General features: G+C 42.2%; 1 protein-coding gene and 1 long non-coding RNA gene across 2 annotated transcripts in view; both read right to left on the bottom strand.

The window, feature by feature from the left end:
• Positions 1-26,211, bottom strand: part of LOC109398712 (out at first protein) — a 354,874-nt gene that overhangs the window by 173,125 nt on the left and 155,538 nt on the right. The gene's annotated exons all lie outside the window — the stretch shown is intronic.
• Positions 5,728-6,495, bottom strand: LOC109417039 (uncharacterized). The gene is made up of 3 exons (XR_009996824.1): positions 6,408-6,495; positions 6,264-6,344; positions 5,728-6,171 (listed from the first exon to the last, which is right to left on the bottom strand). It is a non-coding gene; the product is annotated as an uncharacterized LOC109417039 (long non-coding RNA).

The following is a 26,211-nucleotide window of genomic DNA, read 5'->3' as shown; positions in this document are numbered from 1 at the left end:
AGGATTGAGTGTGTAGCATTTTAAATCTTGAGTATTATTAAAGTTATGACATCCGTGCTATCGGTATTTGCATGGTAGCAATTGATCATTGATTATTTCGTAACAGCCGTTTAAGTGATTTTAATGGTCTATTGTGACGAACATTTTTGGATTTTTTTATGCTAGGAATCTTCCAAAACTTTATATAAAGTTGCGAACGGAATTCCATTTAAAGCTTGAATTTTGTCAAAGCAACTTTGATTAAAATGTGTTAAAATTGCAGTTTTATACAGCTTTTCGTTTGTTTGGTAAATATTTAAGATGTTTTAGAATGCGATTCTAGATAATCGAGTTCAGCACCCGGTCTGTAATTCCTTATCACCTTTGTCATCGAAACCAGTTAGGGTAGAAGCATAAGTTTTGGCCATAATACATATTGAAACCTTTCATAATGACATATTGTTAGTTTTAATTGGTTAATTCGTCATTTTTTTCAGGAATGATTTCTCTTGGATTGACCAAAACTGGTGCGCGAACCCTACTAATGTGCAAAAGTAGCATACTTATGACAATTCATATGCCCTATCTAGTTTGGAATATGTATTTGGAAATATTTCTATCAATTATCATAGCGTGATAAAATCGAAAAAAATACCGTGCTAGAATCGAGAGTGATATAACGGACCGTGATTAAATAGAACCGTGACAAAATCGAAAAACCACTGTATTCTAAAAGCTTTTTCTACACTAGCACAAATGTCTACAAGATAACTACTTCCCAGCTATTTGGAAGATTCAGAAGCTGGTGCACACCAGGTCCACTCCTCTCATAGGTTTTTAGGGGTCTCAAAAGGATTCAGGGGGTTTCTCAAGGGGGTATTACATATGTATGGTATTGTATTGTATGGTATTCAGGCTCATGTATGGCATTGAAGCTCCCTGAATCCGTCTGAAACGGCTCATAAATCTTTTTTAACGCTTCTGAAAGGGATTCAACCCCTCTAAAACAAATCTCAATCCTCTCATGAAGCACACCTAAAACTGCTTGAAAGCCCTCTTGAATTCCCCTGGCGCCCCCCAAAAATCCCCTTTAACCTTCTTCTTTAAGGCTTAAATCAGGAAGCCCCCTTTGCCTCATTTCAAACCTTGTTTCGAACCCCCGGAAGATGAAACTTTTCTCTAATATTTATTTTGTTAATTTATATTGCTTACTTACTTAATACACAAAACTCCCTATTGTGGTGCTTTGTTTTTCTTTATGCCCATTTTCAATTTATGCACTTCCAGTCCATAGCATAAAAAACCCAGTGTATCTGATCCCTTTCTTTGAGCTTGTTTATTTTCTTAAAAAACAGTTTTTAGATTAACCTTTTTTTTCTTCTTTTAACCATAGGCTATTCTTTCAAGTTAAACTGTTGTAGAGAACAGTGACATGATTTCGTTTTATATTACTGTTTTGTTACAATGAGCATTCGATCACATGGCATTTGGTTGATTAGCATACCATGAATTCTGGAAACAACGATTTAACAAACAGCTACAGAATCACAACTTATACATTCATAAAAAAACGTTTTGGAAAACTAAAATTTAATAAAAATAGAAAGTTGTATAAAACAAGCTCACCAAAACTTTCTGGAAAATACCCGAAATCACGTCAGGCATTAATAACATGCAAGAATGCTGCTTATAGAACACAATATACAGTGTCGCGCACAACAATAAAACCACCAGTCATTTTTTCATACAAAATGACCAAGTTTGACGATATGGTATTTGGTTTCTAGTGAACCGATTTGGCTAAAATTTTGGCAGTCGCCATGGAGTTACGTGAATTTTGATTTGTATTTAACTCAGTTTCTGTTCACTACATCAAAAGTTACAGATATACGAAACGACAAAATAATAGGACCAAAGGATAATGAGAGTATCTGATACTGATGATTGATAAAAAAGTACTAAAATTAAGGACACCATTTAAACATTGGGGACATTTTTATTGAATTGACCACAAAAAAAAAAAACATCATAAAGATCTGGTGTTAGAGTTTTGTCGCACTGTATATGGATGTAGTAAGCAGAACTTAATACAATTTTTTTTTTTTCTATTATAGACGTTTTAACCACAGGGATCATTCGCGTCTGGGATACTTAATACAAATCAAAAGTCCCATGATTCCATGTTTGCTGTCAAAATTTCAGCCAAATCGGTATATTAGAAACCGAGTACCATATCGTAAAACTTAGCCGTGTTGTATAAAATAGGACCTATGGTCTTGTTGTTTTGTCCGCCACTATACATAAAATCCTTTGGCCCAGATGCTTGGATTGTCAACACCTTCTAAAGAAAAGCCAAGCTCATAAAAAGATAAGGAAATATCCAACTTTACATCAACAACAGTTGTCATGCCTTCTTTCTCCTTATTCCAATCTCTATTCTTCACTGTGCAATCATATTTCACAGAAGAAATAAAGAATCTAAGTACAAAATGCCTTCGTTCCTTTCGAAGAAACTTTCAACAAGTTTTACCTTCGTCTTGTTCTTCATCGTACTGAAATCCCTCACCTCTCTCGTTGCATCTTGCTAGCTTTACAGGAATGTGATCCCAGTGCCGCTATATCATAAAAGTAAGTTTTACAGTCGAAGTCATGTACATAGAGCTGTTTTTCAATTCATGGTAATACTTTGCTCCTTTTGAAATCAGAACTGTCATTGATTCAAGCGAATGCCAACTACATCTCCCGGTCTATTGTTCTCTTTGAAACTAGCATCCACCCTCAGCCATAGGAATCCAAACCAGCTACTAGTTGCACTCCCACCCATGCATCACATACTTGAAGCTCCCACACGTGCAAAAACACCCACTTGAAGAAAAACGTATATGAATTTTTCATTTTCTTTATGGGCCAAAAAAAGAAGCGGGAACCACGTGAAAGCACAAAGCGCCCGCCAGCAAAAAGGTCTTCGAGGCGAACTTGACACGCATAATGCGCCCCCTCCTCACCCCACCATTTAACCTTTCGCTTACGTATTGTCTTCGCTGCTTACCATTCATAGGAGGCTATTCGGCAAATAAGGACGGTGCGGTACCACCTCCTCAAATGTGTGTGCATGCGATGGGTTTCAATCGGAGGGCGACAACAATGACGACACGGAAAAACAACTTTCTTTTGTTCGGATGCTTTTCCCCATTCAAAATGTCAAACCCGTCGTCGTCGTCGTCGTCTTCGTTGTCGTCTCGTGAAAAGGATGAACCGAGGATCCGCGCGCGCCCAGGAAAATGGGGTTAAGTGGTTCCCCCTTTTCGCTTGTCGCTGTCAGTCGAGTTTTGATTTTGAATTTCGTTGAGAGTTGAGATGTACCCTTCTTTGGATGGCATGGCGCACGTCCTTTTTTAGATGGTGCATGTTGAACCCTAACGCAAATGGGGGGGCGTGCTAAAAGTGACACGGATTTATCGTCGCCCCACTTGGGTTGGAGCGGTGGCAACCAGTATCCACCATCCACGGTTTGTACTGACAACGAGGAAGACTACGACGTGGGAGCAAGGATTACGCGCTCAGAGTGACGGCTGACGAGCGAAGGGTGACAAAGGGCCTTAGGTGATTTGCAAGGTGCTTCCTAGGGGATTACTTGATTGATATGGAACCAAGTGTGTGGCACTTGTATATGTGTGAAGGATTAGCGAAGATTTTGTAAACGTGACTGTTATTATTATTAAAAGAAAGCATTATCATATTCACGTTAAAAAGTGAAGTCTTCGATAAATATAAATTTTGTAAAGTTTATTAAACAGTTTTGTTGTTGTTCCAGGAGATAATGTGGTAATATGCCTGGAAAACTGTAGAATAATTGTGGTAATTTCCTGTACATTCTCATCAAATTTTTTAGATGCTCTTTCTAATTCCTATACTTAGAAGGAAGAAACTTTCGGTAAAATTTTGATAAGATTTCCGTCGAAAGCTTTGCACTTGTTCTAAAAGAACTGGAGGAATTCCAATGAAAATTGTGTTAAAACTAGCAGAGCTCCTCGTGCATTTTTGGGAAAATTTCGGCGCTGAATTTTTTGGGAATACAAACGAAAGTTTTAGATTTTTTCCAACATTTTGACTCGGACAGGAGTATTTTTCAAAGTCTGAGTCTGAGTCAGACAGAGACTGTATTTGAGTCGAAACGTTAGAAAAAATCTTAAACATTCGTTGCAATTCCTAAAGACTGCAGCGCCAAAAATAGTAGCTTTACAACATCCGAACTCTCTTTATCCAGACGCGCTTAATAGTCTGGTGACTACCGCTTCTGATTCGTATGCAGAAGGGCCTGGGTTCAATCAATGGCCTGTCCCTATCCTCCTACTTCGTATCTTTCATGTATATTAAAATGTTCATAGTCATCGCTAGAACAGAAACGGATTGAAGAAGTCGTTTCTCTTCCCTCCAACTTTCACAGCACAATATCAATCTATCATATAATGCCTACGAGTTATCAAGCGAACTTCGCCGCATTATCTTCAGAGTAAAAGACACACTTATATATCTTTCACTTGACGCCTGGCATCCACGCACCAATGTGTGCACCTTCAGCCAACCATATCCCACCAACACTCCGACATCCGCATGCATTTGTGTAGACGCAAAGGTATATTCGATCTGCTGTGGTTACAAACGATTGCAATCATCACTTCCTTTCCCTTTCCCACATTGTCCGGCAACCTCACGTGGCAGGTGCCATTGTTTCCTAAAAAAAAAATGTCTGCTTAGTAACCGGTTGGATATCTTATTGGTTCCTTGTGTGAGTGTAACTGGTCTGGCGATACTGGAGTAGCATCCACGGGCCGTCAATCAGACTCAAGCTCAAGCTGCTCCTGGTATGCTGCTGAGATTTATTCTGAAATGTCGAATCCACCCGAAAGTTTCGCTCGGGTTCATTAGGTAATTCTTGCTGGGAATCCTCCAGGAACTCTTGGAGAACTTCGAAGAGTAATTACTGGAGAAATCCCAGAAAGAATTTCTGAAACAAAATTCCTAGTAGTAATATCTGCTAACACTTCAAGAGAAATTCACAAATAATTTATATTGGAATTTCAATAGGAATCCTTGGATACACAGAGAAAAATATCTACTCAGTGGCTGAGTTAGTCTTACTCAGAAATCGAAAAATCTTTTGATTTCTAACTCAGTTTCCGTTAAAAGTGGAACAACCTTTGCCAATCGGTTGTCCCACTTTTAACTGAAACTGAGTAAGAAAACAAAGGATTTTTCGACTACTGAGCAAGGTCAGCTCAGTCATTGAGTAGAAGTTTTTCTCGGTGTAAATATCAAGAGTAATCCCAACAAGAGCAATCCGATCAGGCATTTGTAGAGGTATTCTGAAAGGATTTATTCAAAAGTTACTCCAGGAATGCATCCAGGAGTGCCTGATGAGATTCTTTGGCAATCCAATGATTCGTCCAGGGAATTCTCCAAGATTTTTTTAATGTATTACAAGATTAAACATCATCAAATCACTTTTCCACGTTTTACGAAAGTGACCCCAAACTTTTGGTCGATGACATGAAGAGTTATTTTACTTAATAACTTTTTCCTAGATTTTTTAGTTCGGTAAAAAAGCATTTGGAAGCTAATAGAAAATAGGTTATATTACCACTCTCATCTCAAATTTGGTCGACCCAATTTCCAGCGACACTGCCGTAAGTTTATATTCATTTTTTTTTAATTTGGCAACTTTGGGTTAACTTTACATACAAAACTTTGTCACCGCTCCGCAGAGGGCGCATGAGACAGGGAGACAAAATTTGAGTAAAATAGACGGGTTGCAATGAGCACTGGTCCCCCGACCCATCTGCTCGACCCGTAAGAAAGAAACTGGTTCGAGAAAGCGGAACCAAAACGCTGACTTACACGAGTCATCCCGAGCAAAAGAAAAGTTCTAATTTCACAAATAGAATGGAGTGATCAGGTTTAGAGTACTTACATTTATTGCTGCTACTTATCCTACCGTCTTACTCTAGGGTTGTTGTGTTGGGTGTGGTGTCTGTGTGCAGGTGTATCCCACGGCGTCTGCTTGAGGAGACAATCCTGTCCGGACAGATGAGGAGGACCACCGGCGCCATGCCGGCCGCCCCGCTGCTCTGCATGCCATTAGCGAAACCACCACGACCTTCACCACGACACTCGTTGGTAACAAGAAAAGGCCTGAGATAGGCGTAGAAACATGGAGTTAGCTCAGGGATATCACACCTTCTTCATTCCAATCGTGTTAGAAATTCACTGCCACTGGTTCTTACCGATCTCAAAAGAATTGCTCAGCTCACTCCCAGTAAGCCATCGTATTTATTGTGTGAACCATCCTAATATTATACTGCGTTCTAGGAAAACAATTGGGAACAATTAGCACTGATATCCACAAAGCACTAGGCATTTTCGCTCACGTCGGTCAGACCGCATTTAACACTATCGGTAACTGCTAATTCGCGCACTGATTGATAATAACTATCTGGTCTGCTTGACTTGCAACCGACAACTGATGGCTATCAATTTGAGTGGCATTGGTTTTATCAGTTTACACCGTCTGAACATGGCAGTTAGTATGGTACACGCTTGTATGGAAAAAATAAATCCTCGCTCCAGTCGACTTTTTAGATTCCATTTTGGTCCCATATGAACTGTACAAAATTTCAGCGCAATCGGTGAAACTATAATTTAGCGCAAGCGGTTCAAAGTTTTCATAGGATTTACTATGGGAAAAGTTACACTTTCAGATAAAAAATCCCAGAGGTCGTCCCTTGTCTCCTTAATTCAAATCGATCAATGTTTCTTGTAGAAAATCAATTATGAAACTTTCCTTCGAAGACAGCAAAACAATTGGATGCTTGTGGAAAAAGTTATTGATTTATTACCGATTAGTGATCCAACGAACGGCTTTTTATATTGTTTTATCAGCAGCACTGCTGCTGCCGTTGTTGCATGGGGTGGCGGGAGGCATCACCACCCCCAGAAACAGCAGCAGCCAAGGCAGCAGCTACAGTGCTGCTAATAAAACAAAACAAAAAGCCGTTCGTTGGATCACTAATCGGTAATAAATTAATAACTTTTTTCACAAGCATCCAATTGTTTTGCGGTCTTCGAAGGAAAGTTTCATAAATTATTTTTCTACAAGAAACGTTGATCGATTTGAATTAAGGAGACAAGGGGCGACCTCTGGGATTTTTTATCTGAAAGTGTAACTTTTCCCATAGTAAATCCTATGAAAACTTTGAACCGCTTGCGCTAAATTATAGTTTCACCGATTGCGCTGAAATTTTGCACAGTTCATATGGGACCTAAATGGGATCTAAAAAGTCGACTGGAGCGAGGATTTGATATTTATCCCATACTAATGGCAGTGTGTGATGAAGTGGAGCATATACCTATACGATCGGCCTTTGGTATGACAGGGGAGATCAACCTACGATCTCTTATCAGAGAATGAGTGCTATCGTGCAAGGGTTCCTAATACCAAGGTCTTGGTTTTTATGGGATGGTGGATCATTTAAGATTTTGGTGGAGCAATCATGTGGTGGATGAAGTCGGGCGGGGTCTAGTACGAAGGCATGAGCAGCTTGCGCCCAGCGGAGTATACATGTGAGGCATGCGGCGCGATCATTCGACAATTGACAACGAATGATCTGAAGGAAGTGTTCTGTTGTGAATGTTGTACCAGTGTGGTGATTTGACATAGCATATCTAATTAAAACTTTTTTGTTGATTGGCGATGCTGGAGGGTACTCACAGGTCCCATGTACGCGAGCAATTATTCTCACCCCAGACATCAAGAAAATGGAACAGGTTACAACTTCTTGAAAAAGTTTCTTTTAAATCATGTTTAAAGTTTCTTTAACTTATTATCTTTTGAATAAAACCAAGGGTTTTGAAATTGGACGTAAATTGGCGGAGATATGGGCCTTGGAAAATTACATGTTTTTGAGGGGGTGACCCCAAACTTTTGATCGGGAGTGTATAGTGGAAAATATTGGAATACAAAAAAATAAATCACCTGTTAACACCTGATAGAGCATGGAGGATTATGAAGATTAACTTCAAATCAATTGTATTACATGTTGAAAAAAGAGCAATCTCACCCAACCGACAGTTTGAATCGTTCCAATATTGCTTGTACAGAGAAATCATCCAACCTGGCGGAGTAAAGAAGACAAAGAAGACCTGTTCCGCAAACGTCAAACCACTGCACACTTTAAAAAGTATGCACACAACCTTGCAACTAAAATAAATCGGCAAAAATTTAAATTGTGTTTAATGGCGTTTAACTGCATTCAAAAGTGCTGAAACTACATCTAATGCAGTTTAAAAACAATTAACATTTCGCAGCATTAATTGCGATAAAATAAACCGAAAACCAAAAAAAACATTATTTTTGAATTTTATAGCACACACCTGAGTGAATGCATCTTAGCGTGCATCGAGCATTTCGACATTTGCGGTAGGACTGCGGCGGTCGGAACCACCGCAACCCCGTTGGATTTTTTCTATTTTACCGCAATAATCTTCTCCAAGAATAGTAGCTGGAGCATGCCACAGGTACATCAACCACAACGCTAAACTCTTGGTCCTTCTTGTTTCAACCACAGAAATGCCTCTGCGTCCTGCTCCCAAAATTCGATAGTGGAATGGAATCGCCACATCAACCAGGGTTCCAACCAGCTCCAGTGGGAGCTGCGCAGCTATTGCGTATCAGGTATCAGAAGGCCAGCTCCAGAGGCACGTTATCCTCCATTTGGGACATTTGTGCCATCGCCATACATATAAGCCTATTTCATCATTTACCTGAGGGAGAATGGGACAAGGGATGGAATGGGATTAGGAAAGGGAAAGGTGATGAAATAGGAAGGGGTACCCTAGAAGAGGGAATGAACGCATAAGCGCAATGAGAGCTCATAGCCCATACCACAATGGGTTTATTCAGTGCCCTGAAAAGGACACTGTAAAACGCATAAGCGTAAAAAGAGCCTATAGCTCATTGGAGGTAACTTGGGACGTCATGCGACATTCAATATGACATTGAAAGGCACGTTATCGAAAGCATCCTCAATATTCAAAAAATTACCGCAAAACCTACGTTTGAGCGAGTACTTTCTTAAAAACTTTGTGTAAAAGAGTCACTGTGGACATCCCAAATTGGGAGGCATGTGAGTTCACATGAGTAGGCATGTCAGCCAGACGAACATCACAGATGTGATAATCGACAATGCGTTTCAAGCATTTCAGAAAGAACGAGGTAACCAGATAAATCTGAAACTCATTCCATCTTTATACAACGCACGCACCCTTTCGGGATAAAACTACAGAGTAATTTCACGCCATGAAAATACCCCATACAAGAGTTCAAAACATGTTTGAAATACTCAAATCCCTCTGCAGAAAAATAGAACAAAACCCAATTTCCTCCTGAAGATTTGAATTAAGCAGAGCTTTTTAGGGCCCACTAAGTCGATTATATAGCTATAATTCTCAAGCGGAAGCAAGAGATTCGTAACTATACAAAAGAATGGTTTATCCGAAGATATTTTAAACTTGAACAGATCAGAGTATCATTCAGGAATACCTCTTGCAGTGCGCACAGACTGCAGAAGACAAGCTTCTTTCAAAGCAATAGTTATGGTATACCCCAATGGAGGGCGTTGTAGGTACAAAACCACAATGAAACTCTCTTGGAGTAGCAATGGAAGCGAGTTATCTATGAAATGTGGTCGCAACCAATTAGTACAGGTTTCCTAGTTCGTAGAGCAGGGACGCCTGAATACGCAAATTTTGCGAAGGAACACTCAAAAGTGCAAAGAAGGTCAAATGGAGACTCGTCATCTGACACATGCCAATCAGTCAACTCATGACAAATTCTGCTCATGCAGAGATTGGTTAGGTGCAATTCTATGTTAAGTTATCCATCAACTGTACTACCTAAGTAATCCATCAAACTGAAACATCTCAAATTAATGTTTGAGCTACTTCGGATGATGTAATCATCGTAGCAATACTGCCAAATATCAACGAAAAAATGCTGAATACAAGAGCTTGCTTGAAGGCATCCATTAGGAAAGGTTGAAACATACTGTTAACGTTATTCTAAGATATAGCATGCTCGAGGCACGACACTTCATTTATAATGAAAGAAGCAAAACTGGGTTCACAAGGTAACCTATACAGAAGTTACCCTATGAAAATAAACTTGTTGAAGTAGAGCCACTTGGACCACGCACGCTTTTTACGCTGAAAATTGATCTGAGGTTTCCTAGCCGTAGCCACTACCCAAACTAGACTGGATTACACACAGCACAGCACAGCACCAAAAGGAAACATCAACGACAAACCAAATCGGTGTCAATTGATAAAACGCCAATGGCGAAAACGCATTAAGCGAAACCGTATAGGTAGTTATTTATGTAAGCTAATTTACAACATTTGAATAATTCCGCCCTTATTAAGCCTCAAATTTGAGACTTAAGAAGGGCAACTGATTATCTCGGAGAAACGCAAGGTCCACTGCACTATTGCTCCGGTTAGCGCAGTAAGGGCGTAATACTGTGGAGGACGCCCTAATTCTCCACAGGCTCCGTTTGTGGTTAGGTTTTTATTAGACCCCCCTAACTATTCATTCCTTGGTACGGTAAGCATAAAGCCGCATAACACCATGAATTAGGGGTCACCTGTTTAGTGGACTCTTACCACTGGATCAGGCGGTCCAGAATAACACTACGGTTATTCTTAGCCAATTGAGACAACCGCTACCGACACTACATAGCTATCTAGGCTGATCGGGAAAAGAAGTTAACATTGATGGCTAACTTCCGAACAAGCCCGAACAGCACGATATCCAGCCAAATCAGCTAGGGTTCCAACCAGCTCCAGCGGGAGTTGCGCAGCTACGTTTTCGGCGATGCATGGAGCATTTTTAGTTTGAACGTCCTCGAAAAATCTGTTTCGTTCAGAGCCGCAGAATACTTCCGGTAAGATCTATTACAACACCAACGTACATTTTGATGCACAGAACACGGAACTTTCTTCTCCTTCTTCTTCTTTCTTCTTCAACGTTCATTTGCTCACAGTCGCAACCAAAACTGATACACCAATCGCGAACATCAGAATTTAAAAATTAGAAAATAGGATTAAAAAATTGAAAATAAATGATGGGAGCGAAAAATTTTCACTTCCGTCAATAAGCGTGGCACACTATGGTCTGCCGAGAAAAGCCAAAAATAAAAAAATAAAAGTAATTACCAAAAAGTCATGTGGTGATAAAACCTAGAAAATAGTAGTTTACGCTACAAGGTGCAGAATAACGATTTTTACAGCACGAGTCGTACATTTATCCAACGAGGCTTGCCGAGTTGGATAATTACGACGAGTGCTGGAAAAATCGAGTTCTGCACCGAGCTGCGTACAACGTTTTTTGCAATTTCATAAACTACCCTTGAGGATAGTTTTAAACAAAACTTTTTTATCAAACTGCACACTGATGTTCATAGCCATGTTCGAGAAAATCTGATCATAACAGGTTATACTGTGCAGTTGTCACAATTTTTCAAAACTGCGTTCAGAAAGCATCAAGAAGTTGACCAAAACTGAAAACAGTGCTGTAATGGTTCATTACGCAACGCAAATCAGTGCTGTAATGAACCATTACAGCACTGTTAATTTGGTGTGGGAAAGTAGGTCTTTTCCTGTCAGATTTGCGTGAGGTAAAACAGCCTATTACGATGAGAAATTGCAAAAAAGTGTTTGCATTGTTCAGCTCTTGCTGTTCGTAAGTAAACTGAATTGAGTTCAAGTCGCTTGACAGATGACTTGCATACAACTCACATGAATCGCGAGTTCAGACAGGGCAAGTAAGATGATATCGCTTGACTTGAATGAAAAAGTTCAACATGTTCAACTTTCGTTCAAGTCAAAGTCAACTGATCGTGTAAGATGAATGATGGTGTTTACACGTTCAATTTACATGCAATTGGGCATAGTACATTGATTTGAATCAAGTTCCTTGCACCGTCTAAACCAAGCATAAGTGTACAGACGTGGAAAGAAGTATTTCGCCAACGATTGTTTTTACCGGACGTTAATGATACACTGTTTACGATGGTCTGCTTCCAATGTTAACAAATTGGGTACCGGAGGAACAACGGCAAAACAGGGGAAAGGACAATAAAAATGTGAAACTGTTGGGGCAACCTTCATACGCAGGGATCATGTTTGGACTGGTAACGGTATACCGTTCTATAGAACAGGGACCATAGGAGAATGAAGTGGTCGAAATACTGTCAAAAAAGGAAGAATACGAGGACTTCCCAAGTAACAATTTTAATTTTATCAAAGTTTTTTAGCGATTAAAAAATCCTAAACATATGTAAAACCATTGATGCCGACTTGAAAATGCTCTCGAGTTCTTGTATGCCTCAATAAGCCCACGTCTGGCTAGTTGGCCCAGTCTTATTAGGGTCTACAGGACTTCGTATGCAAACCGGCTTAGGATTTCGGGTGGTATCATAATTTTATCGTATCCCCGATACAACCTTCTAAATAAAACCATCTTCTAACTTATCAATTTTTCACTCTCAATGTTCGATCGTCTGAACAAATTATGCTTGGTTGTTTATCCAGCCATCAATTGGAAAGATGTCGATCTGGAATTCAGATTTGTTTTCCTATTTGATACGTTTCAGGAGACATGCCACGGAAAATTTGTGGTGAATGTGACTGTGATAATGACAAAAACAAAGTGCGCCACACAAACTATGCATAATTTGGAAGTTAGATGCATTTAATTTACTCGGTGGAATTGGGTGCAAAAAAGGTTTTTTTCAATACAGCGGAGTTTAAAAGACATTATGCAATTTGTCTGACAAAATAAAATGACGGAAACGTGTTGTATGGTTTAATTTGGCTTAATCTGTACGTGAAATCATAATATTGAGTAATAATTTTTCTGTATTAACATGAATTATCCCGGCTAGGCGACATATTTTTATGATAAATCTCTGTGTTCCTGATGATTCCTCCAATAGGGCAGACCCTCCTGAGGTAGTCATAACTGAGCTCATGATAGAACTAGCGGTTTTACCACAGCATTTTTTTGGTTTGTGTTACGGCCACGAAATCTTTTGTTGGTTTTATGCATTGCCTCACAGTTTTGTGTATTTGTTTACAAAAAAAATCTCTCCGACAACAACCGCAAATGCAAGTTTTATTGAAATTGTATATAATAAGTGATAAAACCAATTTATGTCTACTTGCAAGTCTTTAACTGAAGATATGTTATATGAATAGTTTTATGAAGTTATATGATAGTTTTATAGAACGCAAAAGGTTCAAAGTAAAAAAATACCACATAAAACTAGTTTAGAACAACTAGCTTTTTGACATGCTCGTATACAACCAAGATAAAACATGAATAAACCTTCAAGGCATGCTGATTGTTACTTGGATAGTGCACATCACACCCTCAAGGTTGAACATCGATGACTCTGGGGAGTTCATCACGGTAACATGCTGGCGCTCAGCCAGTTTCCCGAGTGGTCCTCGCCACTATCTTTGTCCTCGGAAGGCGGGCAGGGTCAACCCCGCCCGCACCCAACTGCTTTGCAGACATCAAGAACTGATGCCCACGTGCAACCCGATCTGACCTGCTGAAGGCAAGGGTATCACTACCCTTCAGGCCCTATCAGCTGCACCAGAAGGTTGCTGACAGCAGGGTCTCCACCTGCCCCGACCCTTGCCGGGGACCCCTTTCCAACCGCGGGCTCGGATCCAACCCAGTAGACCGACGCCACGACAGCACCACTACCGAGACTTCCTCTCCGTGGCCACTTAATTGCTGTAAGGGTCGATCTCAACCGTAGGGCACTGGTATGACCGTGTTCCGCCATTTCCTCCAGACCATTGCACACTGGGCATTCGGGAGAATCCGCATGCCCGAAACGGTGTAGATAATGTCGGAAGCAACCATGACCTGAAAGGACCTGTGTCAGGTGGAATGTAACTTCCCCATGGCGCCTATTAATCCAACTATCTACCCTCGGTATCAACATATGAGTCCACCTTTCTTTGGTGGAACTGTCCCACGCGCGCTGGCATTTGACCATAGAGGCCATCCTGGCAGTCCTGCGTATGCCTCTTGTGCCGCGCATTTCGAAGCACTCCATGTCCTCACTGATGAGAATGCTGATAGGCACCAAACCAGTAATGACGCAGAGAGCGTCGTGTGACACGGTACGGTACGCGCTCGCAACCCGCAGGAACATAAACCTATAAGTACTTTCCAGCTTCCGTCGGTAGCATTCAGTACTTAGCTCGGTGCCCCACGCCGGGCTGCCATACCTAAGTATGGACGTAGCAACACTAGCCAGAAGCTTGCGCTTACTGGCGTACACCGCAGAGCTATTGGACATCATCCGGGACAGTGCCGCAATAGCTGTGGAGGCTCTTTTACAGGCATAATCGACGTGGCTACCGAAGGTAAGCTTATCGTCGATCATCACGCCCAAGTGTTTGACGGAGCGCTTTGACAGGATAGTGCACTCTCCTACACTGATCTCCGTCTGCTGCTCCGACTTCAGGTTGTTAACAACCGTCACCTCTGTCTTGTGGTGAGCCAGCTCCAGTTTCCTGGACCGCATCCACGCCTCCACAACCTTGATCGAGTGGTTGGTAGTCAACTTTACCTCCTCGATCGTTTCACCGTAGACTTCGAGCGTAATGTCGTAATGTCGTAATGGCAAATCCGACTATCACCACTCCCACTGGGTACTCTAACCTCAACACCTCGTCGTACATGAACATTCCATAACCCCGGACCCAGGATGGAACCTTGTGAGACTCCTGAGGTTATGTGAAAGCACCTCCGACCCACCTCCGTGTCGTAGACTAGTACTGTACACGATTCTGAAAGTAACTTCCGAGAATCTTGTACAGGTACTCCGGTATCCCCAGACGCAAGTGCGCATCGGCAATAGCAGACCAGCTGGCGCTATTAAACGCATTCCTTACATCCAGAGTCACTACCGCGCAAAATCGAATTCCCCTCCTCTTAGGCTCGAGTGCTTTCTCGGCGGTTTTTGTAACCGACAAAATAGCGTCTACGGTGGACCTCCCCTTCCGGAAGCCATGCTGGTTGCTCGAAAGACCATTTTCGCCCTCGGTGAACCTCAACATTCTATTGATGATGATCTTTTCGAGCACCTTCCCCGCCGTGTCAATCAAGCATATTGGTCTATATGCCGACGGGTCTCCGGGTGGTTTCCCCGCCTTTGGCAATAGTACCAGGCTCTGCCTCTTCCAAGCTTCTGGGAAAACTCCCTCGTCCAGGCATTTCTGCATAGCAGACCTGAACATCTCGGGAGCCTCTGCAATAGCTACTTTTCAGGCCTGGTTCGGAACTCCGTCCGGACCTGGGGTCTTATCTACGCTAAGGGACTTAGCTATCCCCGAAAGTTCCACATCGGTGACCCTCTCCTCATCGCCAGCCCCAGTCCCCGGCTGTCCTACGAAAGGAGGCCAAGGACTAGGATCATGACGCGGAAAAAGTCCTCCAATGATCCCCTCCAACATCTCTGGAGATTGCTCTGTAGGAGCCATCACACGAAGAACAGCCTTCTTGGCCATAACGATCCTGTAATGCCATTTGGCATAACGCCATTTGGCATAAAGGCCATTTGGCATAATGGTTATTTGGCATAATTCTGTTTGGCATAACACGAAGAACAGCCTTCTTGGTAAGAATGTGCATAATATTTGTTATGCCAAATGGCAATTATGCCAAATGGCCGTTATGCCAAATGACCTTTATGCCAAATGGCATTATGCCAAATGGGGTAGCGCCGTATTGTTATTTCTCCTAACACTTAACTTAACTAGGGCCAACATAGCCGAGGCGGTAAACGCACGGGTATTCAGCATGACCATGCTGAGGGTGACGGGTTCGATTCCCGGTCGGTCCAGGATCTTTTCGTAAAGGAAATTTCCTTGACTTCCTTGGGCATAGAGTATCTTCGTGCCTGCCACACGATATACACATGCAAAATGGTCATTGGCAGAGGAAGCTCTCAGTTAATAACTGTGGAAGTGCTCATAGAACACTAAGCTGAGAAGCAGGCTTTGTCCCAGTGAGGACGTTACGCCAAGAAGAAGAAGAAGAACACTTAACTTCGCAATTCACCTCAGTTGAAGACACACGTGATTCAAATTGTTTACGTTAATTTCCATTAATATCCCATTCTAAGACCAATCGCAAGTTCTTTTTGTTCGCTGGAGTCGTTGCCGTTGGGCTCGGTTCGTATTATTTTGAGCTGATTTTCCGTTGAAATTCTGTTTTACGGCTGGCTTATAAGATCAGTTCAGTTAAGCTTAGAGTCCTTCCCTAGCACGTCACTCACCGCCCTAACATTATTGATTACAGACGTTGTTGTGAGCTTCTTCTCCTGCAGAACAGATGCTGAGGTAAAAACAAACAATCATTTCTGTTAGCCAACGATCAAAATTTTCATCTGGGTTAGTTACCCGATCTTTCCTGAGGTTGTACGTATCCCGGCCAGTGCCACGTGGAGATAGGGGTTGGAGTTTTGTGGCTTCGTGGCCGTACGGCTATTGTCACCAAGCATAAAGTTGCATCGCTCTGAAGAGCGCGGGTACGATTCTCGCCGCAGCTGTCAGGAATAGTTTTCGGCCGCGCCATTGGGCGTTGCATGCTGGTCCGTTGTCTAGTGTCTGCTTTCTTCAAACAGTGAATAGCTCACTGAAAGCATTGATCGTGTCCGTGTCTTTTAAAGAGGCTAATAGATCTCAGTTGGATCTGATGTTCGTGGAATATCTAGCATTTATCTTGCTCTTTTTACTTACTTAAACATTTCAAATTTCATATATTGTTTTTTTTTTCCTTTGGTAAAATCCACTACATATCTAATTGATCTTTCTCCTTCTTTGTTACAGGTAACTACCCAGATCACCAGTCTTGTAAGAATATCATAATGCGGAAAGGATAATACTTTTGCAAATGAACATCTATCAATATCATATCCTTGCATAACGCCAGCGAAAAATAAATTCACACAGCAAATTTCATAAATCCACTCAATTAACGACTCCATCACTTTTCGACGCTGAAGCGCCGCTATACTCGTTAAAGATTCACAATCGACCATGATTACCGTTCCGATGCGATGGCTGACGGCGGCATCCTTCGGCTTCGACGCGATTGCACAGAGAAATCCAAATAAATTGATTAAACACCATCCTGCCACCGCCACCACTATTGCACCATAAAACTCCCAAAGCAGAAAATTTTCCAATCCATAATCCCATTTAAAAACCGAATTCGGAAACTGTTGTGCTCCCCCTGCTCCAGGACCCCCAGCGAATCTGTCACTGAACAAGAACCATTTATCGAGTTGCAATGATCCAACTTTGGGGTGACGGCCAGCGCGTCGGTGCGGCGATGGGTTAAAGCTCTGTCGGAAATTGGACGAAAAATCGTTCAGTAGACAGTGAGAGAAGCAGAACAAGAAGAGGGGGTTGATTTTTTAATTGAAAAATAAATGTAACACTGATTGAAATTGCCACGCTCAATCCTCGCGCGCTTCCGCCTGCGGGTCGTCCTGACTGGATGTGACTTTCCATTCGTTCCCCCGCCAAAGCAAAGCCATTTGGCAAATCCGTCCGGTCTGGGGCTCTGGAGGTCTCAATGTCTCAACCGGATCGGTATACACAGGAAGAGTATGGGGAGAGTGGGGTCATGTGTACCAACTTAGGAATGATAGAAAAGGTTACTATTGTATTTTTCACGTCACTTCCTACAATGAATAAAAAAGAGTTCGGAGTTTAACCAATATCGAAAAGGGACCGTTTAACTCCAGTGCCGAATTTTATACCGATTTCTCCAAACTTATTTTCGTTATTGGGATCCTCGTTATTTTCTTCCAACTCTTCGACGGTTGGTTTAGATACCTTCGTCGTCGCGTCGTCGGTGAGAATGGTTTAATCGAATCGTAGAAAAGAGCTCACTTCCTCTGTGTCAACCCGAAATTCGAATTCGATGACCAAGAAAAATGGCATCCGTTTTTCCTGTGCAAGCAAGCAAGTAAAGATCTCCGAGTACTTTCCACCTCCTGCTTTCACCCATCTCAACTTCTCGGGTTGCGCCATTTATTGCTCGGAATCCATTTATCCTTATTTGCACCTGGGATTACCACCGCCACCTCGTGTCTCTTTCCGTAAGGTCCAATGTGAAAGAAAAATACCTCCCAGTAAAGTACGTGCATCTTGCCTCCACGTGGCTGGCCAGCAGAGGTGCGGTGAGAAGAGGGTACAAGTTTAACGGGAGATTTATCGGATTGGTAGCAGATTGAAAGAGGCTGGAAAATGGCCCAAAGAGGACACTCGACCTTGCGGTGGGGGTGGGGTTGAATTGTTGCTTCTTGAAGCGACGGCAGTAGCGAAAGTTTTAATGATTAAAAGGAATGTCGGTACTTTGGAAATTACGACACTTGATGGTAACTTTAAATCGGAATAAGTTTCGATTGAAAGCTTTATTGACATTATTTTAATTTATTCGGATTTCTGGCTTTTTTGGAATGCCATTTATAAGCATTGGCGTACTAGAAAATAATTTTCCGCATATAAAAAGCAACGAATGATCAATTGATAAATTTTCCATACTCCACAGATGCATACCAGAAACAGTAAAGAAGTAATTTGGATCCATAAAAAAATCGACTGGTCCCTTCTTTTCGTAAAATTTAGCAATAAGAAATTCAAGATTTTCATACACTATTTTATGAAATGGCTGAAACGATCTAGTGGGATAGACATGCGTAGAAATTCAACAGTGGGACAATTTGACTTGATATGTTTTTCATAGAGTCTTTGAACAAAGTATGTTATTTTTTGATGTTTCATGAAAATATATGTGAAAATAGTTGCACCAAGTCAAAATCGTCAAAAAGTAACATGGGACAACTATGCTTAGAACGGTAGTGTACATACTGCCGTTCTACGCCCAATTGGCCCATGTTATATGGAAATCCTATATAACATGGGACAATTATGCGAAGAACGGCAGCATAGTAGTCGTCTCCATTCTGCTCGGTCCATGGCTGTGTGTGTCCAGTTCCGCAGGGTCCTCCATTTGATCGACCCACCTAGCTCGCTGCGCACCACGTATTCTTGTACCGGCCAGATGTCTCTCAAGAACCATTTTAGAGAACCATACTATCCGACATCCTGATGACGTGACTCGCCCACCGTACCCTCCCAATTTTCACGGTGTGGACGATGGTTGGTTCTCTTAGCAGCTACTCCATTTTAAAGCTCGTGGTTCATTCGCCTTCTCCAATTCCCGTCTTTCATCTGTACTCTGCCATAGTTGGTACGCAGCACCTTCTATTCGAAAACTCTAAGGGCGCGTTCGTCCTCTGCACGTACATAGGGTCCATGTTTCGTGGTAATCAGCCTTTTTGTAGATAGTTAACTTCGTGTGACGGCGAACTTTATTCGATCGTAGAGTTCTGCGAAGTCCAAAGTAAGCTCGATTTCCTGCCTCAATGCGTCTCTGAATTTCTCTGCTGGTGTCGTTGTCGGCGGTCACAGTGAGCCCAAGTACACGAATTCTTCAACCGCTTCGATTTCATCACCGTCGATAGAAATTCGGGTGGCGGGCGCGGTGATTCCTCCCTGGAGCCCTTTGCCATAATGTACTTTGTCTCCGACACATTAATGACTAATCATATTCGCCTGGCTTCACTCTTTATATCATGAGCGGAACCAAGCAGCTGAACGGACTTCATGAAAATCGTTCCACTCGTGTTTATTCCCGCTTTCCTTATTACACCCTCTAAAGCAATGTTGAACAGCAAGCACGAAAGACCATCATCTTGCCGTAACCCTCTGTAAGATTAGAAGGGACTGATACTCGAACTACGCATACCACTCGATCCATCGTCGCCTTGATCAATCGTACCAGTTTATCCGGGAATCCGTATTCCTACATAGCTGTTCTCGATCAATTGTATCATATGCCGATTTGAAATCGATGAACAAAAGATTTGTGGGCACGTTGTATTCGCGGCATTTCTGCAACACCTGGCGGATGGCGAACATCTGGTCCATTGTAGCGCGTTCAACCATGAATCCAGCCTGATATTGCCCCACGAACTCTCCTGCAATCGGTGATAGACGGCGGCATAACATTTGAGAGAGTATCTTGTAGGCAGCGCTCAGTAGTGTGATCGCGCAATAGTTCCCACAATCCAACTTGTCGCCCTTTTTGTAGATGGGACACACGATACCTTCCATACATTCCTCCGGTAATACTTCCTCCTCCCAAATATTGGTAATGACCCAGTGTAGTGCTCTCACCATTGCTTCTCTACTGTATTTTAGAAGCTCGCTTGGTAGTTGATCTGCTCCAGCGGCTTTGTTGATTTTCAACCGGCCAACCTCCTCCTCAATCTCTTGGAGGTCAGGGGCCGGAATTCTTTCGTCTTGTGCACATACTCCTAGATCTGTTACCACGCCACCTTCGGTACCTGCAACGTCGCCATTGAGGTGCTCATCGTAATGCTGCCGCCACCTCTCGACCATCTCACGCTCGCTCGTGAGAATATTCCCGTGATTATCTCGGCACATGTCGGCTTGTGGCACAAAGCCTCTGCGCTAGCGGTTCAGCTTCTCGTTGAACTTTCGTGTGTCCTTCGCGCGGTACAGCTCTTCCATCGCTTCGCGATCTCGTTCTTCCTGCTGACGCTTCTTCATCCGGAAGACTGAGTTCTGTCTGTTCCGCGCCTGTCTGTAACGTGCCTCATTCGCTCTCGTACGTTGTTGCAGCATTCTCGCCCATGCTGCATTCTTCTCGTTTTTTAACTGTTCACATTCTCCGTCGTACCAGTCGTTTCTGTGATTCGGAGTCGCGAAGCCTAGTGCTGAAGCCGAGGTACTACCTATGGCGGATCGGATGTCCCTCCAGCCATCTTCAAGTGTAGCTGTGCCAAGCTGCTCTTCCGTTTATAGGGCCACTGCCAACTGCTGCGCGTAGTCTTGAGCCACTTCTACGTTACGAAGTTGCTCGATGTTGAGCCGCGGCGTTCGACCTCGACGCGTGGTGATAACTGTTGAAAGTTTTGAGCGCATGCATACAGCGACTAAGTAGTGATTCGAATTTATAATCACACTGCGGTATGTGCGGACATTGGTTATATCAGCGAAGAATTTACCGTCGATTAGAACGTGGTCGATTTGGTTTTCTGTTTGATGGTCGGGTGATCTCCAGGTGGCACTGTGGATATCTTTGCGGGGGAAGAAGGTGCTTCGGACTACCATACCACGGGAGGCTGCAAAGTTTACGCATCGCTGGCCGTTATCATTCGATACGGCGTGCAGGCTGTTTCGCCCGATTACCGATCTGTACATTTCCTCCCTTCCTTCCTGCGCGTTCATGTCGCCGACAACGATTTTCACGTCACGCGGCGAGCAACCATCGTATGTTTGCTCTAACTGCGCGTAGAACGCTTCTTTCTCGTCATCGGGTCTCCCTTCGTGTGGGCAGTGGACGTTGATGATGCTGTAGTTGAAGAAACGGCCCTTAACTCTCAACATGCACATCGGCTGCCACCCGATCACACGTTGTCGCATCTTGCCCAACACTATAAATCCTGTTCCCAGTTCATTGGTGGTGCCACAGCTTTGGTAGAAGGTAGCCGCTCGATGCTCGCTTTTCCACACTTTCTGTCCAGTCCAACAAAGTTCCTGCAACGCCACGATGTCGAAGTTGTGGGGATGTAGTTCGTCGTAGATTATCCTGTCACATCCTAGGAAACCTAGTGACTTGCAATTCCATGTTCCAAGTTTCCAATCGTAGTCCTTATTTCGTTGCGTGGGTCTTTGCCGATTGTATCGAGTCGTATTTTCTCCTATGTTATTCGCAATGGGAATTTTTACGGGTGGCTTATTGGGCCTACGCCAACACTCCTGTCTCTCCGGAAGGCCATCGTGCCAGTTCTGTTTAACGTCCCAATCAACACTGGGACGACCACGCTGATGGGGCTACCACCTTGGATCTAGTTGGGCGTGGTGCAGCGTTTCTTACTCAGCCGCTAGATGTCAGAACAGACGCTGTTTGAGCCGCATCTCCTTGGTGAACAGACGCTCGGGACGTACCTCCTCAATCTAGCTGAAGTCAGAAGGACAACAGTGCCCAGGCTGCACTACCAGCTAAGCACACAATTCTTAGCTGGCGGTCTTTGTCATCGCTTGACCCATGGAAGCATGAGGTAGGAACTTGTGAGGACCAGCGCTATGTTGGACGCTCTCCTTATCGACTCACCGTTTTGCAGCCCGTTATTTTAGCTTGTATATATTCCCATTATTTTAATGCACATTTATATGGTTCCGGCAGAATAGAGGCCTAAGAAATGCATTCCCACATTGATTGCCAGCTTTCAGGCCATTTCGTGCAGCGGTTAAGTACTAAAGAAACAAACCTGTCCCCAAGACGGACTTCAAGTTGTAGAACTTTAGTAATAAAACCTGAATTGGGATGCCCGATTAGGATTAGTATTCCTAGACAAAAACAAGCGATGAAAGCAGCAGCAATGACTGTCAACTAAAATGCTAACTGCTATTCAAAACACAAGGCCAGGATGACTGATGGACCAAACCAATTAATGAAACCTCGCCATCCTGTGATCGGAAGGTGTTATCCATCTGGATAAAAGAGCACATTTATGTTCTGTGTTGTGCTGTATAAGTTTGTTGTTTTACAAAAATAAAAGAAAATAAATTACTATAGAAAGATTAACGCATAACGATACACAGAACTTTACAAATACACAAACAAGTTGCATCATAAATTTACACAGCACTGACGCTGCGTATTGAGCTCGTCCTCATAGCCTCCTGAATCGCTATCGCCATCTCTTTCAACTTTGCCAGGCCTTCTCTCCTACATTCTCCTTTTCTGCTTTAGCATCCATCGCGCAATCTTCTGGATGAATCTTTTCCTTTCCAATATCTCCGCTGGCAACCCAAGTAACAATCAGCATGCCTTGAAGGTTTACTCTTGTTTTATCCTGGTTTTATACGAGCATGTGAAAAAGCTAGTTGTTCTAAATTACTTTTATGTGATACTTTTTTACTTCGCACCTTTGGCGTTCCATGAAACTATCATATAACTTCTGCTATAAACATCTTCAGTTAAAGACTTGTAAGTAGACATAAAATGGTTTTATCACTTATAATATGCCATTTCAATAAAACTTGCATTTACGATTGTTGTCGGAGATTTTTTTTGTAAACAAATACACAAAACTGTGAAGCAATGTATAAAACCAACAAAAGATTTCGAGGCCGTAACCTAGACAAAAAAAAATGCTGTGATAAAACCGCTAGTTCTATCATGAGCTCAGTTATGACCACCTCAGGAGGGTCAGCCCTATTGGAGGATTCATCAGGAACACAGAGTTTTATCAGAAAAATATGTCGCCTAGCCGGGATAATTTATGTAAATATAGAAAAATCATTACTCAATTTTATGATTTCACGTACAGCTTAAGATCAAATTAAACCATACAACACGTTTCCGTCATTTTATTTTGTCAAAAAAAAATACTTAATGTCTTTTAAACTCGGCCGTGTTGAAATAGTTATTTATGCAACAAGTTGCAAAATGATTTTTTCAGCACGAGTCGTACACTTATGAAGAGTGCTGAAAAAATCGAGTTTTGCAACGAGTTGCATACAAAGTTTTTTGTAATTACGAAAAATACCCATTTAGTGCGATTTTTTCTAGCTACACAAATATGTACCTATTAGACTGGGTCAACAAAGTCAATTTTTTGGAACAAAGCTTTTTCGATTCCATTTGGCGTCCAAAACAACTGTGCAAAATTTGGGAGCGATTGGTTTCGTCGCCGTATTCCGCATTGCAATTGAAATTTGTATGGAATTTAGTATGGGAAAACGTGCTTTTTTGCATTTTTCTCCTAAATTGAAATTTTTGTCTAAAACGATCTAATTACTGACATTTAAGTATAGCCTAGGATATGCGGAAAAACTATGTCAAAGACCGCAAAGTGATCTGACACTTGTGAAAAAAGTTATAACGTGCGGATTGCCCGGTGGTGCTTAACATTTAACATGTAAAGGAATAACATCAATAATAAAATCTTCATTTTTGGCCTAAGTTACCAAGCGAATAACTTTTTCCACAAGCATCGGATCACTTTGCGGTCTTCGGCAAAGATTTTCGGTATATCCTAGGCTATACTTTAACGTTATTAGTTACATGGTATTAAACAAAATAATTCAACTTATGAATAAAATGCAAAAAAGTACGTTTTCCCATACTAACTTCCATACAAATTTCAATCGCAATGCGGAATACGGGGACGCAATCAATCGCTTCCAAATTTTCCACAGTTGTTTTGGCCGCCAATACAGATTGAAAAAGCTTTGTTCCGGGTTGATACGATCAAATTTAAAGTTTCTCCATACAACGTTGACCCACTCTAGTACCTATCAGTAGGAACCACGTGCGCGCACTCATGCTTGTCGGCGTAGTTTCTGTTTGATCAGGTAGGCTCTGGTGTAGTAGGCGTCACCAATGATCGAGCTCCCGTTGTCAAACAGTTGTGTGCAGGCAAAAGCAAAAGCAGATTCAGCAGCTGCCTCTAATTGATTTGTAGTTCGAATCCGAATTGAAATTGTCCTGATTCGGATTCGAGCTGCTCAGTAGATGTAGAGGCACAGGTTGAATCTACGGAAGGCATGGTGGTAAGTAAAAAGTGCGTATGAGGAAAAGTGCCGAAAAGTAGTACTTTTCGGCACACTTGCATTAGGGGTGAAAAGTAGGCCATTTCAGCATACTTCAGCCAACTGAAATGTTCTACTTTTCACAACGTAATTACAAAAAAACCTTTTTTGCACCCAATTCCACCGAGTAAATTAAATGCATCTAACTTCCAAATTATGCATAGTTTGTGTGGCGCACTTAGTTTTTGTCATTATCACAGTCACATTCACCACAAATTTTCCGTGGCATGTCTCCTGACACGTATTGAATAGGAAAACAAATCCGAATTCCAGATCGACATTTTTCCAATTGATGGCTGGATAAACAACCAAGCGTAATTTATTCTGACGATCGAACATTGAGAGTGAAAAATAATCAAAACAATTATTTGACAAGTCAGAATATGATTATATTTAGAAGATTGATAAAACTATGATACAACCCAAAATCCTAAGCCGGTTTGCATACGAAGTCCTGTAGACCCTAATAAGACTGGGCCAACTAGCCAGAACGTGGGCTTATTGAGGCATACACGAACTCGAGAGCATTTTCAAGTCGGCATCAATGGTTTTATGTTTAGGATTTTTGAATCGCTAAAAAACTTCGATAAAATTAAAATTGTTACTTGGGATTATATCTTTCGTCTTGGCCATCACGATCCTGTAGGCATCACCCCACGGATTTGCATTGGCACTCTGACAGAGATGCTCAATGCAGGCCTTTCTCAGTGCGTGCTCGTTGCATTCGCTGTCCAGCCCGTATGCAGGCGCGGCTCATCCCCGCTTAAACCGAGTAGGTTTCGCTCACGGCAGAGCGTTTTCCTAAATACCTCGTCGTTGAAGTATGGGTATCTTCCACCAACGATGACTTGGCCTTGGCCTAGCCGCCTCTTCCTCTATAAGCTGCCTGCTGTAGTTATAGTCTATACTGTCCATGGGTTAAGTTAAACATTCCCGAAATTCCCTCTAATGTACAGCATTAGTGTGCAGTTCAAGGCTTGGTTGGTTCAAGGTTTGTCTTAATAGGTTGCCAATAATAGCAGTTTAATGACGAGTAGCTGAAAGCTCCAGCTCTGATGGTAATTAACAGCTAATTTTATGCAGTTTTTGTTGAAATAAATAAGCGAACAGTTTGAGTGTAATAGCTAGGTTTGTTTTTGAATGGCCAGAGTAGTGACTGAGTTTATATAACATAACTAAGATAATACATTAAGACTATGTATAGTTCAACCATCTCAGAGAACTGCATTATAAACTGAAACCCGATTTCATCGTAATTTCTAAGGCTCCATCGTATTATTTGATGAACTCGTGGTTTTAATCTGAGCTCTGAGCGGAGCATAAACGTATTCTGCATTACCGATGGCGTATTACATTACACCCAGCGTACATTGTCACTTAATCCCACTAATC

Source organism: Aedes albopictus, chromosome 2 (genome assembly GCF_035046485.1).
Source record: "Aedes albopictus strain Foshan chromosome 2, AalbF5, whole genome shotgun sequence".
NCBI classification, from domain to species: domain Eukaryota; kingdom Metazoa; phylum Arthropoda; class Insecta; order Diptera; family Culicidae; genus Aedes; species Aedes albopictus.
This window is presented reverse-complemented; position numbering and strand designations above follow the sequence as displayed.